This window comes from Natrix helvetica (assembly GCF_964273705.1).
Source record: "Natrix helvetica genome assembly, chromosome: 2".
Lineage (NCBI taxonomy): Eukaryota > Metazoa > Chordata > Lepidosauria > Squamata > Natricidae > Natrix > Natrix helvetica.
In genome coordinates this window covers 15,715,102-15,727,144 of record NC_138552.1, presented here as the reverse complement: position 1 = coordinate 15,727,144, position 12,043 = coordinate 15,715,102, and the positions used below count along the sequence as shown (strand labels likewise).

General features: G+C 42.4%; 1 protein-coding gene across 3 annotated transcripts in view; it reads right to left on the bottom strand.

Moving 5' to 3' along the window:
- WDR7 (WD repeat domain 7) overlaps positions 1–12,043 on the bottom strand; it is a 273,050-nt gene that overhangs the window by 102,568 nt on the left and 158,439 nt on the right. The window lies entirely within an intron of this gene.

Here is a 12,043-nt window from a genome sequence, read left to right as displayed (position 1 = left end):
TTGTTAAGTGAGTTTTGTTCCATTTTACAATCTTTCTTGCCAGTGAATTAGTGCAGTGGACAAGTTAGTAACAGGGTTGTTAAGTGAATTTCGCTTCCCCACTGATTTTGCTTGTCGCAAAATGATCTTGGGATAATGCAACGGTCATCAATAAGAGCCAATTGCCAAGCGTCTGGATTTTGATCACATGACCATGGGGATGCTGCAATGGTCATAAGTGTGAAAAATGGTCAGAAGTCTTTTTTCTCAGTGCCGCTGTAACTTTGAGCCATCACTAAATAAACTGTTGTGAGTCATGAACTGCCTATATATGTGGATGATACTACAACTTAAGCACAAATTACTTTCCAGTTACCCAAAGTAATCACCAAGGTATGTGTGGAGGGAAGGGGAGAGGAGATAAAGGGATTGCTTCAGGAATTAAACCAGCAAAGGAGTATAACAGATAGACAATGGGCAGTCTCTTGCCGCCTTAGAATCATGCTCAAGATCTTGTGAGAATGAAGACTGCCGTGGATAGAGCTGTATCTAATGTTTTATGATGAATGTAATTTTTACAATGACTATGATAATGACCTATTACTATAGTTGTATGTACACTGAGAGCTTATGCAACGGAGACAAATTCCTTGTGTGTCTAATCTTGTGCAACCAGAACAAACTTGAACTAAATACACTCAAAACCGTAGAAATGGTGGTGGGTTTTAGAAGAAAACCTCCTATACTATCACTTTTTACAATACTAGACAACACAGTATCGACAGTAGAGACCTTCAAGTTTCTAGGTTCTATCATATCTCAACACTTAAAATGGACGCCTAACATCAAAAACCTCATCAAAAAAGCACAACAAAGAATGTTCTTTCTGCACCAACTCAGAAAGCTCAAACTGCCCAAGGAGCTGCTGATTCAGTTCTACAAAGGAATTATTGAGTCTGTCATCTGCACCTCTACACAGTGGAACCTAGGGTCCTGAATGGCTCAGACCACGAACCATTCGGGTGCCAACCAAAAAATCTGCTAAATATCACAAACACATCCTCGGATGCTGAATAAACATACAGTAGCTGTGGCAATTTCTCTTTCCATGCCATTTTGTGTGGGCGCGCACGAATACGCAGTCTTACTTTTGGTCATGATCAAATTGGGTGCTGACCAAAGTCCTGGAATGGATTACGGTCCCCACCCGAGGTCCTACTGTAACTGCCTGGTTTGGCTCCGTAACCAAACAAAACAGGCATAGACTTCAATAGATAATTAGAACTGCAGAAAAAACAATTGCTACCAACCTGCCTTCCATTGAGGACCTGTACACTGCCCAAGTCACAAAGAGGGCCGTGAAAATATATACAGACCCCTCACATGCTGGACATAAATTGTTTTAACTTCTACCCTCAAAATGACGCTATAGAGCACTGCACACCAGAACAACTAGACACAAGGAGAGTTTTTCCCCAAATGCCATCACTCTACTAAACAACTAATTTCCACAACACTGTCAAATTATTTACTGAGACTATATTACTAATTATTCTTCTCATCCTTCCTAGTACCTATCTCTTCCCACTTATGACTATAACCATGTATCTTTACAATTTATATTGTTTTATTTGTTTCCTAGTATGATTTGATTGCTTATTAATAACCTATGACTATCACTAAGTGTTGTATCTTACGATTCTTGATGAATGTATTCTGTTTTTCCTTATGTACAGTGAAAGCATGTGCACCAAAGACAAATTCCTTGTGTGTCCAATCACACTTGGCAAATAAAGAATTCAATTCAATTCAATTCAATTCCTATCCTATTCTCACTTGGCCAATAAAGAATTCTAATTCTAAAATAGCTAAAGACCCCACAAAGGATTCTATGACCCCTTTGCTTTCCCTTTAAAAAAACAAACAAACTATGCTAAGCCTAATTTCCAACATTTGTGATTTTTCTACCAGAGAAATGGAAGGAAAGGATGCTTCTGATTTTCAGAATTTATGGTCAAAGGGGTTAGGGCAGTGGTGGGTTGCAGGCTGTACGCCCCGGTACGGGTGTATCGGAGCCTGCCCAGAGCACCAAGTACCGTTCTGGTATGGTATTCCAGAGGGCCCACCCGAGCTCCTTACCGGTCCTTTAAAGCCTTCAGCGCTTCTGCGCACGCTGCATATAGCGCCTGCACAATGCTTTGCTGAGCAGCTGGAGCATCACGGAGGCTTGCAGAAATGTCGCTGGCAGCTACACCGCATGCACACGCTGTGCGCATCCATGTGGGCAACGCCAGGCCCGTTCCAACTGTACTGATTGGAACAGGATCCGGAACCCACCACTGGGTTAGGGTGAAGGGCGCATAAAAGAGGTTCAAAAGTTGCACGTGCCCCAGGTCTGAAATAGCCCACTCTTCTTGTAGCAGAATAACCGTGTCGGTTCTTTGCTTCGAAAGAAATGTACTGGACGTGGCGCATTGCGTTGGCTACAGAGACCCTGGTTTCAAAATTAACTTGAAAACTGTATTGAAGAGAAACTTATATTTCCATCCATTTGCCCAGAATCCATTTTCAGTATATTTTCATCGGCTTTAATGAAAAAAAAAAAAAGCCCTCATTTCTTCCTGTTGCATTGTGATGTCAAGTCAGAAAACGGTTCTTGCTTCCCTGAAAGAATTGCCAACAGCAGAAGATTAAAAAAAGAAAAACCCCGTGAATTAACAGGAAAAACCATCTGCTGTGGCATTATCAAACTGTGGTAATCCCTACCCCTTTTCTGTTTCCCTTCAAAAGACTAGCATTCAAATGTTGGTTTATGGGGGGGGGGGGGATAAAAAAACCTGGTTCCTAGAGTTTTTAGTTCTAGCACTGGCAGTGTGCGTGTATTATACACTGAGCAACGGATGGGAGGGTGATCTTTTAAGGAGGAAAGTGCTAAGAAAAATCAATAGTTACCTTCCACCAGAGAAGAATGAAGACCGGGGATCTACGCTAAGTGTTGCATAACCATTTTAATCATCATCCATTTGTATATATGATCTCCACAGCAGAATGCAACCTATACTGCACAGGCGGAGGGGTGGGGGGAGGAGGTGGGAGAGAGGAAGGCTTTGCCTATATTAATTTTCTCTCTGGAAGAAAAGTCTGATTCCCTCTCCCCTCCCTCACACGCGCACCCCCCCCCACTCCCCCAAACCCAAGAAGCACGCTCCATAACAATAGTTCAAAGGAAAGCTCCAGTCTGCAGTTGCAGTGATTGTTCTGTCAGCTGACCTCTGCAGAAGGGAATTGCTAACTGCTGCCAAGCTCCTTAGCTGACAAATGAATGATCACAGCTCCATCTATTTTCACTGTGGCTGCCTCCTAGCCCAGGTGCTCAGACACAGAGCCCCGGTGTGACATCTCAGATCAAGATGAATTGGCGCAAACTCCTGATCCAAGATTGTTTTATACCATTTAATTTAGTTTCTTCCCCTGCTCGGATGAGCACAGCTCTGGTTATGGATTTCTATTCTAATGTACTGAAGCAGGGACTGAAAGAAGCCAATGAAGCAGATGCTGGAACTGGAGACTGCAGGGATACTGATCAATAGAGGAGGCTTTGACCCCAGCCGCTCAGCCTCTGCAATGGTCACTGTGGAAAGGAAAGAAAAAGGGAGGGGGGGGGGAGCCCCACACTTGGGCTGCTTCCAGGAGGAAATTAAACAACGGGGGACTCTTGGCAAACTCCCCCCCTCCCACCCCCCTCCAAAAAACAGAAAGCAAAACTCTGGCTGATCTTCCTTTTGTTTGACTCAAGCCACCTCCAGTTAACCCTTAGGAGACAATATTGTCCAGATATTCCACTGTGTCCAGATATCACAAGCCAAAATCAGCTTGCCTATCCTATTTGATTCCCTTAAGAAAGAAGGTATTATTATTATTATTATTATTATTATTATTATTATTATTATTATTATTATTATTATTATTATTATTATTATTATTATTATTATTATTTTTAAATCAACTATGGATCTTCTTTGAACATACAAATTATTTATTAGATTTGTATCGCCATCCGTCTTGCAAAATGGGACTCCGTGTACTGTTCGAACATATTGTTAACAATTAAAGCCCGAAAACAGATGAACGTAAATACGGTTGATTTGTTTATGAAAATAATCACTTCGCTGTCAAAGGACTGCCGTTTGTTTTAACGACATATTTGCTTTTCAGATTAGCACTAATCAAGCCCAACACACCAACCACCCTTTTTGCAAAACACTTTTTAGTTTATTTATTTAAGATTTAGATCCTGTCCTTCCACCCTCGAGTTTTCAGGATGGTTTCCAAAATTAAAATAATATTAAAGCATTAAATTATTACTAAAATATGAACATGCTGATGGTTTCGGAAACATTTTAAGTCAAATGTAAGTGAGCTACTCAAGTTTTGGGGAATGCCAGAGTCTTTAGATTTTTCTAAAAATCCAAGAAGATAAATTTCTTTCTCACAGAAATTGGTTTTTTTTTTTTTAAAAAAAAAAACCCTGCTATTGATGGATAGATAAACTTGTACAGCCAGGGCCATCAAAATGCTTCCCCAGCTGCCATGTGCTTGTTACTGGGTCAGAAATCCAGGTTTAAAGCTATGTAGGATTCTGTAGGAAGCAGCACCAGCACTTTAAAATGGGCTGGGTGTATCCTGAGTACGAACAGAGTAAAAGAGTAGTAGTAATGTTGCACCTCCTCCACAAACTATACTGTTTTTATTTTTATTGCTGTAATGCAGGGGTCCCCAAACTTGGCAATTGTAAGACTTGTGTAGTTCAACTCCCAGAATTCTCCAGCTGGCTCCCAGAATTCTCCAGCTGGCTGGAGAATTCTGGGAGTTGAAGTACACAAATCTTAAAGTTGCCAAGTTTGAAGACCTCTGCTGTAATGTAAAAGAAAAAAAGAAAAAAGGAGAGGGGAATAAAAACATACAGACCACGGAAAATGATTTCTTCCTCCAAATAACCAAAGTAGAGAGAGAGAGAAAAAAGAAAACCCTAAGAAAACAGAATACAGATATAAATGACAAAAGATATGTAAAACTGGTTAAGTTCTTAAATGACAAATTACACCTTGCCCACGTGGAATCCTTTGATCAATCTCTCCATTAGAATGACAGTTCAAAGCGGGAGAGCATTTCTGAAAACTAGGCTTTTAAGTCTAGAGTAATCATTTCTATCCTTAAAGCCCATACGCCACTGTGGCCATACTAGTTGTTTTTTTTTCCAAATGGTCTTCAAGGGCAGATCCACACAGCATGCATTACAGTAATCCAATCAAAAGGTTACTGGAGCATGTACTGCTGAGATCAGGATATCTCTAGCTAAAAATGGTTTTACAAAACTGTCTTGGAACTGCTCAGCGTTGTAAACAGGAGATAGGGGTGTTGAGGGAAGGCTGTTCAGTTTCATCGTAGACGACCCCTCTTTCAAATTAGTGGCCCCTCTGTCCACAACGTGGACTTCTCTGTTCCAAAAAGAGTCCACACCCATTTGCACTCCGATTCAGGTGACCCTGATGGCACAGGATAAACGCCCAAGTGGCCTCAATGACTCTCAAAGTGCTAACCACCAGATTACTGCAAGGAATATAAGCCCTTCGTTTCCCTTCCATCATTCGGTCAGAACTGAAGACGCGTCTTGGATGAGAAGTGGAACATCTTCAAGGAAAAACAAAAAACAAAGAGAGTCCCGTTGCGTTCTGAAACCACCTTTGGGACAAGTTGACTCATCAATTGATGTTATGCATAAGTGCTGCCGGTCACTAGAGCCACAGATGTCACAGGCATCCAATTTTGTATCTGGTTTGTAAGGGGAATATCACCCCGTACGGCATTGGTTTAATCTCAGTTCCAGATCTCACGAGAGTATCTTCTTGGGATTCAGTCAAAGCCCTCATCTACATTGTGACAACCTGTAAGCACTAATCCAGTAGTTCGATTGCCTCTTCTGACTCGGTGAGAAAAAAGGAAACACACTTGACTCTTGCCTGTATTTGATAATGTATCAGGCCAAACTTCAATTTGATGTCTACCAAAAGCTTCAGAAAGATATTCAATAGCATCAGATACCAGAGTGAACCTTCTGGAACTTTAAAGGCTGCCACGGTGGATGAACAAAAGTTTCCCAGTATTGTAAAGGTAAAGGTAAAGCTTCCCCTCACGCACATGTGCTAGTCGTTCCAGACTCTAGGGGGCAGTGCTCATCTCCGTTTCAAAACTGAAGAGCCAGCGCTGTCCGAAGACATCTCTGTGGTCATGTGGTCGGCATGACTCAAAGCCTACCTTCCCACCAAAGGTAGTTCCTATTTTTTCTACTTGCATTTTAACGTATTTTTGAACTGCTAGGTTGGCAGAAGCTGGGACAAGTAACGGGAGCTACTCCATTATGTAGCACTCGGGATTCGAACCGGCAACCTGCCGACCTTTCTGATCGACATGCTCAGCATCTTAGCCACTGAGCCACCACGTCTGTGTCCCAGTAGTGTAGGTAGGTATAAAACCACTGTAACACAGTGTCCACCATAAAGACAATCCAGTAAGATGCCACAGTCCACAATATCAAAAATTGCTGAGAGATCAAGAAGGATCAATGGGTTAGCATTCTTCTTATGGTACATCTTCTCTGAATAGGTTGATATGATCTCCTTTCTCTGTGTTTCTCTGACAAGTCATGCTGACTGAAAGAGCAGCCAAATCAGAAATACATCTGGCTGAAGTTACAGCCACCAAAAATAGCTTTTTAAAGGACAAAACTTTCAAAGAAGTGGATCTCATAGGTTCAAAGGGTGCGGAAGTCAAAGCCTCTAGGACACAAGGCAAGTCCCAAGTCAGATATCTATGTATGGCAGGGGGACACAGATTGGACGCTCCACGGAGAAATCTCCGGATCAAGGGGTGAGAAGGCAGATGTTCGGATGCCAAGCCGTCCAGAACAGAGGCCAGAGCGGCCACCTGTTGGCATAGCGTGTTAGGAGTAAGTCCCTGATCAAGCCTCCTCTGCATGAAGTCCAATATCTGCAGAATGGATGCCCTAAGTGGGTCAACAGTCTGGTTGGAACACCACAGAGCAAATGTCCACCACGTGGCATCATAAATGCGGTTAGTAGAGCTTCTGCATGATGCCTGAATGGTAGCAATGATGTCGAGAGAGATGTTATCGGCTGTTAAGACTTGCCGCTCCATCGACATGCGGTTAACTGCAGCCATTGGGGGTCAGGATGACAAACTGACCCTTGGTGTAGAGACAGGAGAGACCATGGGATGTGCCATGGAGTGGAGATTGACAGAGTCACTAGGTCCACATACCAAGGCCGACGTGGCCAATTCGGTGCTAGCAGCAACAGTTCTGCCTCCTGCTCCAGCATTTTTTGAATTATCCTCTGAATGAGGGGAAGGGGAGGAAATGCATACAGGAGACCCCTGGGCCACTGGCACTACTCCTTCAGCCATGGGGTCCATGAACCTCGAGTAATACCTGGGTACCTGGTTGTTGTCTGCTGTCGTGAACAGGTCTAGGACTGGGAGTTCGAACCATAGTGTCAATCGATGGAAGAGGCTCGGATGGATGGTCCACTCCACCTGGTCTATCGTTGTCTGGTTCAGCCAGTCTGCTTGGACGTTGGAGACCCCTGAGAGGTGTTCTGCCCTGAGAGATGTCAGGTGAGATTCCATCCACTGGCACAATAGGTTGGATTCCTGCCTAAGGACCAGGAATGAGTTCCCCCCTATCTGTTTGTATGCCTTGGTCGTGGTATTGTCTGTGAGGACTAATATGTGATGGGCCTGAACTCTGTGGTGGAAGTGTCTGAGGGCGAGGTGAACCGCCCACAATTCTAGCCAATTTATGCTCTTTTGTCTCTCCTCGAGGGACCACTAACCCTGAGCCACTAGGTCCTGCATGCGTGCCCCCCATCCTGTCAGACTTGCGTCCATCATAAGTGTGAGATGGCACGGCTCTCTGAAAAGGTCCCTTGCAAAATCGCCGGGGACTGCCACCATTTGAGAGAATGTAATACCTGTCTGGGAAGGGGGACCCTGAGAGGAGAGCTTCTCTTGTCAGCCTTTTGATGTGGAAGCATGAACCATTGAAGGCTCCTGCTGTGAAACCTGGCCCACGGGGACAACCCCGAAGCAGGATACCATCTTGGCCAAAACTTGGGAGAGAAGAAGGGATGCCTTGCGTAGACGTAGCACCTTCCTGACAAGTTCCCTCAGACTGAGAATGCGGTTGTTGGATAGGAACATCCTCTCCGCCATGGTGTCTATCAAGACCCCGAGGTGGAGAAGGCGAGTGCTGGGAACGAGGTACTCTTTTTGAGATTCACCCCGAACCCGTGATTCCGCAAGGTGTGAATGGTGAGGGCGAGATCTCTTTCTGCCTGAACTGGAGACCTGGACAACAAGAGGATGTTGTCCAGGTAACAGAGAATCTGAACTGGGGATGACCTGATGTGGGCGGCTAGTGCTGCCAGTACCTTTGTGAATACGCTGGGGGCAGAGGATAGACTGAACAGAAGAGCTCGGTACTGGAAGTGCCTCCCCCCATGGGGAGGGGTCATCCAAAATGGCCAACTTTTTTTCTCTGAGGCTTTTCTGAGCCTCAAAATGGCCACCGCTATCTTCGCGGGCTTTTCCGACCTGCAAAATGGCCACCAAGTGTGGCCAGGCGATCTGCAGAAAGGCCACCAGACTTGCCTGGGTCCACTGCGTGTGAAGCGGGCGGTCGCGCATCCCTCCGAATGCCCAGAATCAAGGAGCGCCGCGGGGAAACAGTCGTGGAGCCATAGCTCGTGAGCTGGCCGATCTGATTGCAAGGCAAGCTTCCTGAGCGAACTCGTGGCCACAGGCAATCAGACAGTTGAGGAGAGGCAGCCAGAGATCAGTTTCGAATTTCCCTCCAATTTGTAGAATAAAGGATTATTTAAGAAACCAATTTAAAGGAACAACAATTTTTTGGGGAAAAATTCACCAATTAAAGATATTAAAGATATAATTAAATAATTTGGAGGAGAGATCAATTCTCACAGCCAGTCCAGATTGGACTGAGTCTGAAACTGGGGAGGAGCTACAAGGGCCCGAGGACATCATAAGTGTAGACTCAGTCCGATTGGTTAATGGATGGAGCATACCCAGTCTGGCTGCTGTCTCTACGATAACAGGAAAATAAGACTTTCCTGGATAATAAGATAATAACATCCCTTTGCGTGCCTCCCCCATTCTATTAACTCTGAAATAATTTCTATATTCATCCATTCTTCTCAAAGCCAGAAAGATTCAGTTCAGTAAAAGACCAGCATGAAGAAACAACAGAATTAAGTCTAAATTTCAAAAAATAATAATTAGTATCATGATTTCTATAAACAGAATTGCTTTGGTGGATAAGAGAGATTTATGTGCAGAACTGTTTTGAGTTATTAGCAGGGACATTCTATTAATGGCAATCCTTACCAACAAATAAACCAACAGCCAAATGGAACATTTTAAAATGAAATAACGTCTATAAAAGTTGTCCTCACTATAAGTTTCATTTGTCTCATGAAAATTTGGTATTTCCTCACCGTGACGTGCCTCCGTTTAATCATGCTAAAGGGTGACACAGAGATCCATTTTCTTGACAAGACAGTTGATCACCCCATCACAGTGAGAAAATTAATAACCTCAAATAGCTGTATGTGAAAAATAGATCCTACGCTAGGAAGTGGGAAGGTTCTTGCATTTGAGCTGCAGAGAAAGTACATTTTCTATGTGCAAAAGTAAATGGAAGTGACAGATTTCCTCATATATTTCTTTGGCCCTTTTTGAAAAACAAACTATAGGTTTTGGTTCCATGATTTTTAAAACATGCCTACTACTGAAAGAAAATAATAATTTCTTAGATGAATGGGCTACAAACATAGATGTGTATCCTTTTGTTTGACATTGACATTGAGTCTTTATTGATTAGCCCTTGGGCCATATCAAAGTGCAAAGTTCCAGAAACAAATTATTACTAAAAATTTGATAAAAGCAATTTAAAATGAAGTTTGATGAAATACAGTTTAAAGTGGAATTGGAATAAAATACGATTTAAGATAGAATTGGAATAAAATACAGTTTAAAATAAAATTGGAATAGAATACAATAATTTAAGTTATAGATAAAATATGATAAAATTATATTTTGGGTGTCACCCCTACAATCTACCCCAATTGGTCCCACATATGCAGATCTCAACCGAACCAGGTAAGTTGTTTTGATATGGGGATCCCAATGGGTCCTTCGTTTGGTATATGGACCAAGGTACCTGTCTCTCAGCCCCTTATACAAGCAACAATCAAATAGGATGTGAGCTAGGTCTTCTACCTCTGCCGCTCCGCAAATGCAGAGATGCTCATTGTAGGGTATGGAATGGAATCTCCCCTATCTGACCATTGTGTCTTGCTGTTTGGATCTCGTTCGTGTAAATATCTCCCTAAGATGTTTTAGCAGGTGTAATTTCAAATAGCTGTCTTCTTGAAAAGTATGTTTGTATTTACGCAGCCATTTCAAAATGTGTATCCTTTTGTTCATAAACCATTTTAAAATAAAATGGAAAATAAACAAGTCTTGAAACAGTTTAAGATGTTTAAAAGGCTATAAAATATTGAATATTGCCTGTGAAAAGCAGGAGGGAGATGTGATCAGAGGTAAGGATAAATGTAACAGTTTAAAGCATTTTACTAAATAACTTTAAATATGTTAATTGGCTTTGCACAGTTGCGGTGTAAAATTAATTTTATCCTAGCTTACAATAAAGTGATTAAAAGGCAAATTAAGTTCTACAGGCTTAACTGGAACAAAATCAATGCATCTGAACGGAGGCTAAAGGCTGTTTTATGGGAGATGAACTGCTCCAGATATTTCACACCAACTACTAAGGTATATAATAATGAGGTGCTATCATTTCATTAGATATTAAAAAACACAAAGTTGTGAGACTTCCGGGTTGTTCCTTGTGCCGATGGCAGGCTTTTTTTTGAGCCTGTCAGATCAAGAGGCAGTTAGAGGTGTTTTTTTATGATCTTTAACACCTCGGACACTCTTAAATTCTTGGAATTTATGAGGGAGAGATTCAGCTGCTGGGTTGAGCCCTCGTGTACCCTCAAGGAGGATTTATAGCCTCCAGAGTCCGACGAGGTTTGCCCCCCTTCGCAGTTGTTGTTTTCTCCTGCCTTTTTGATAACCTCTGCTAATTAGCAGAGCCAGTCGCCGGGAACAGCCTTAACATCTCAACATCCCAAGAAGGAAGCAAGACTTTTGCAAGTATTTTAAGTCTTAATTGGGGGGGGGGAAAATCCCTTTAAAAAGAACGCTACTGCTGAGTTTGAGAGGCGTGGGCTTAGAACAAAGGATTCAAAATGGCGTTGATTTATAGCTGAAAACCTACAGAAAACGAAAGCTAATTACTTGCTGATAGCCGGGGCAGTAAAGGCGGAACGGTTGAAACAACCCTAACTATTAACAATCTTTAAGCCAGTTTACATAACCTGAACTACTTAAATGTCAAAGTTTTAATTTCGAGCAACTTAGAAAGAAACATTTGCAAGTATTAATTTACAGCTGAATACCTAAGGAAAACGAAAGTTAATTGAATGGTGACAGCTAGAGGCGGCTGTAAGAATTATTAATTATGGCAACGGAACAAAAAGCTTCACCAGGTGCCACAATAAATTATCAGGATTTCAAGGACTTCATAAGGGAAGAAATGCTTTTTTACGCAAAGAAATTAAGGAGGTTAAAGAAATGGTTCAGGATACCATTAAAAAACATGATCAGCTTGACAAAAAATTACACACTTTAGCCATAGGTTCTGTCAGAAGTTGTTCTTAAGGTGGACAGCAAAGTTGATCATCTGGCTTTGGATTTGGAAACTAAAACGAAGGAAACAGACTTGAAATTTGTTGAAAATGGAGGGGAATATGCAGAGGATGGATAAGGAGATTATCATGATGCAATTCAGATCTATGGAGTACGCTGTTAGACTGAGGGGTATCAGAGAAAACCCTAGAGAGAC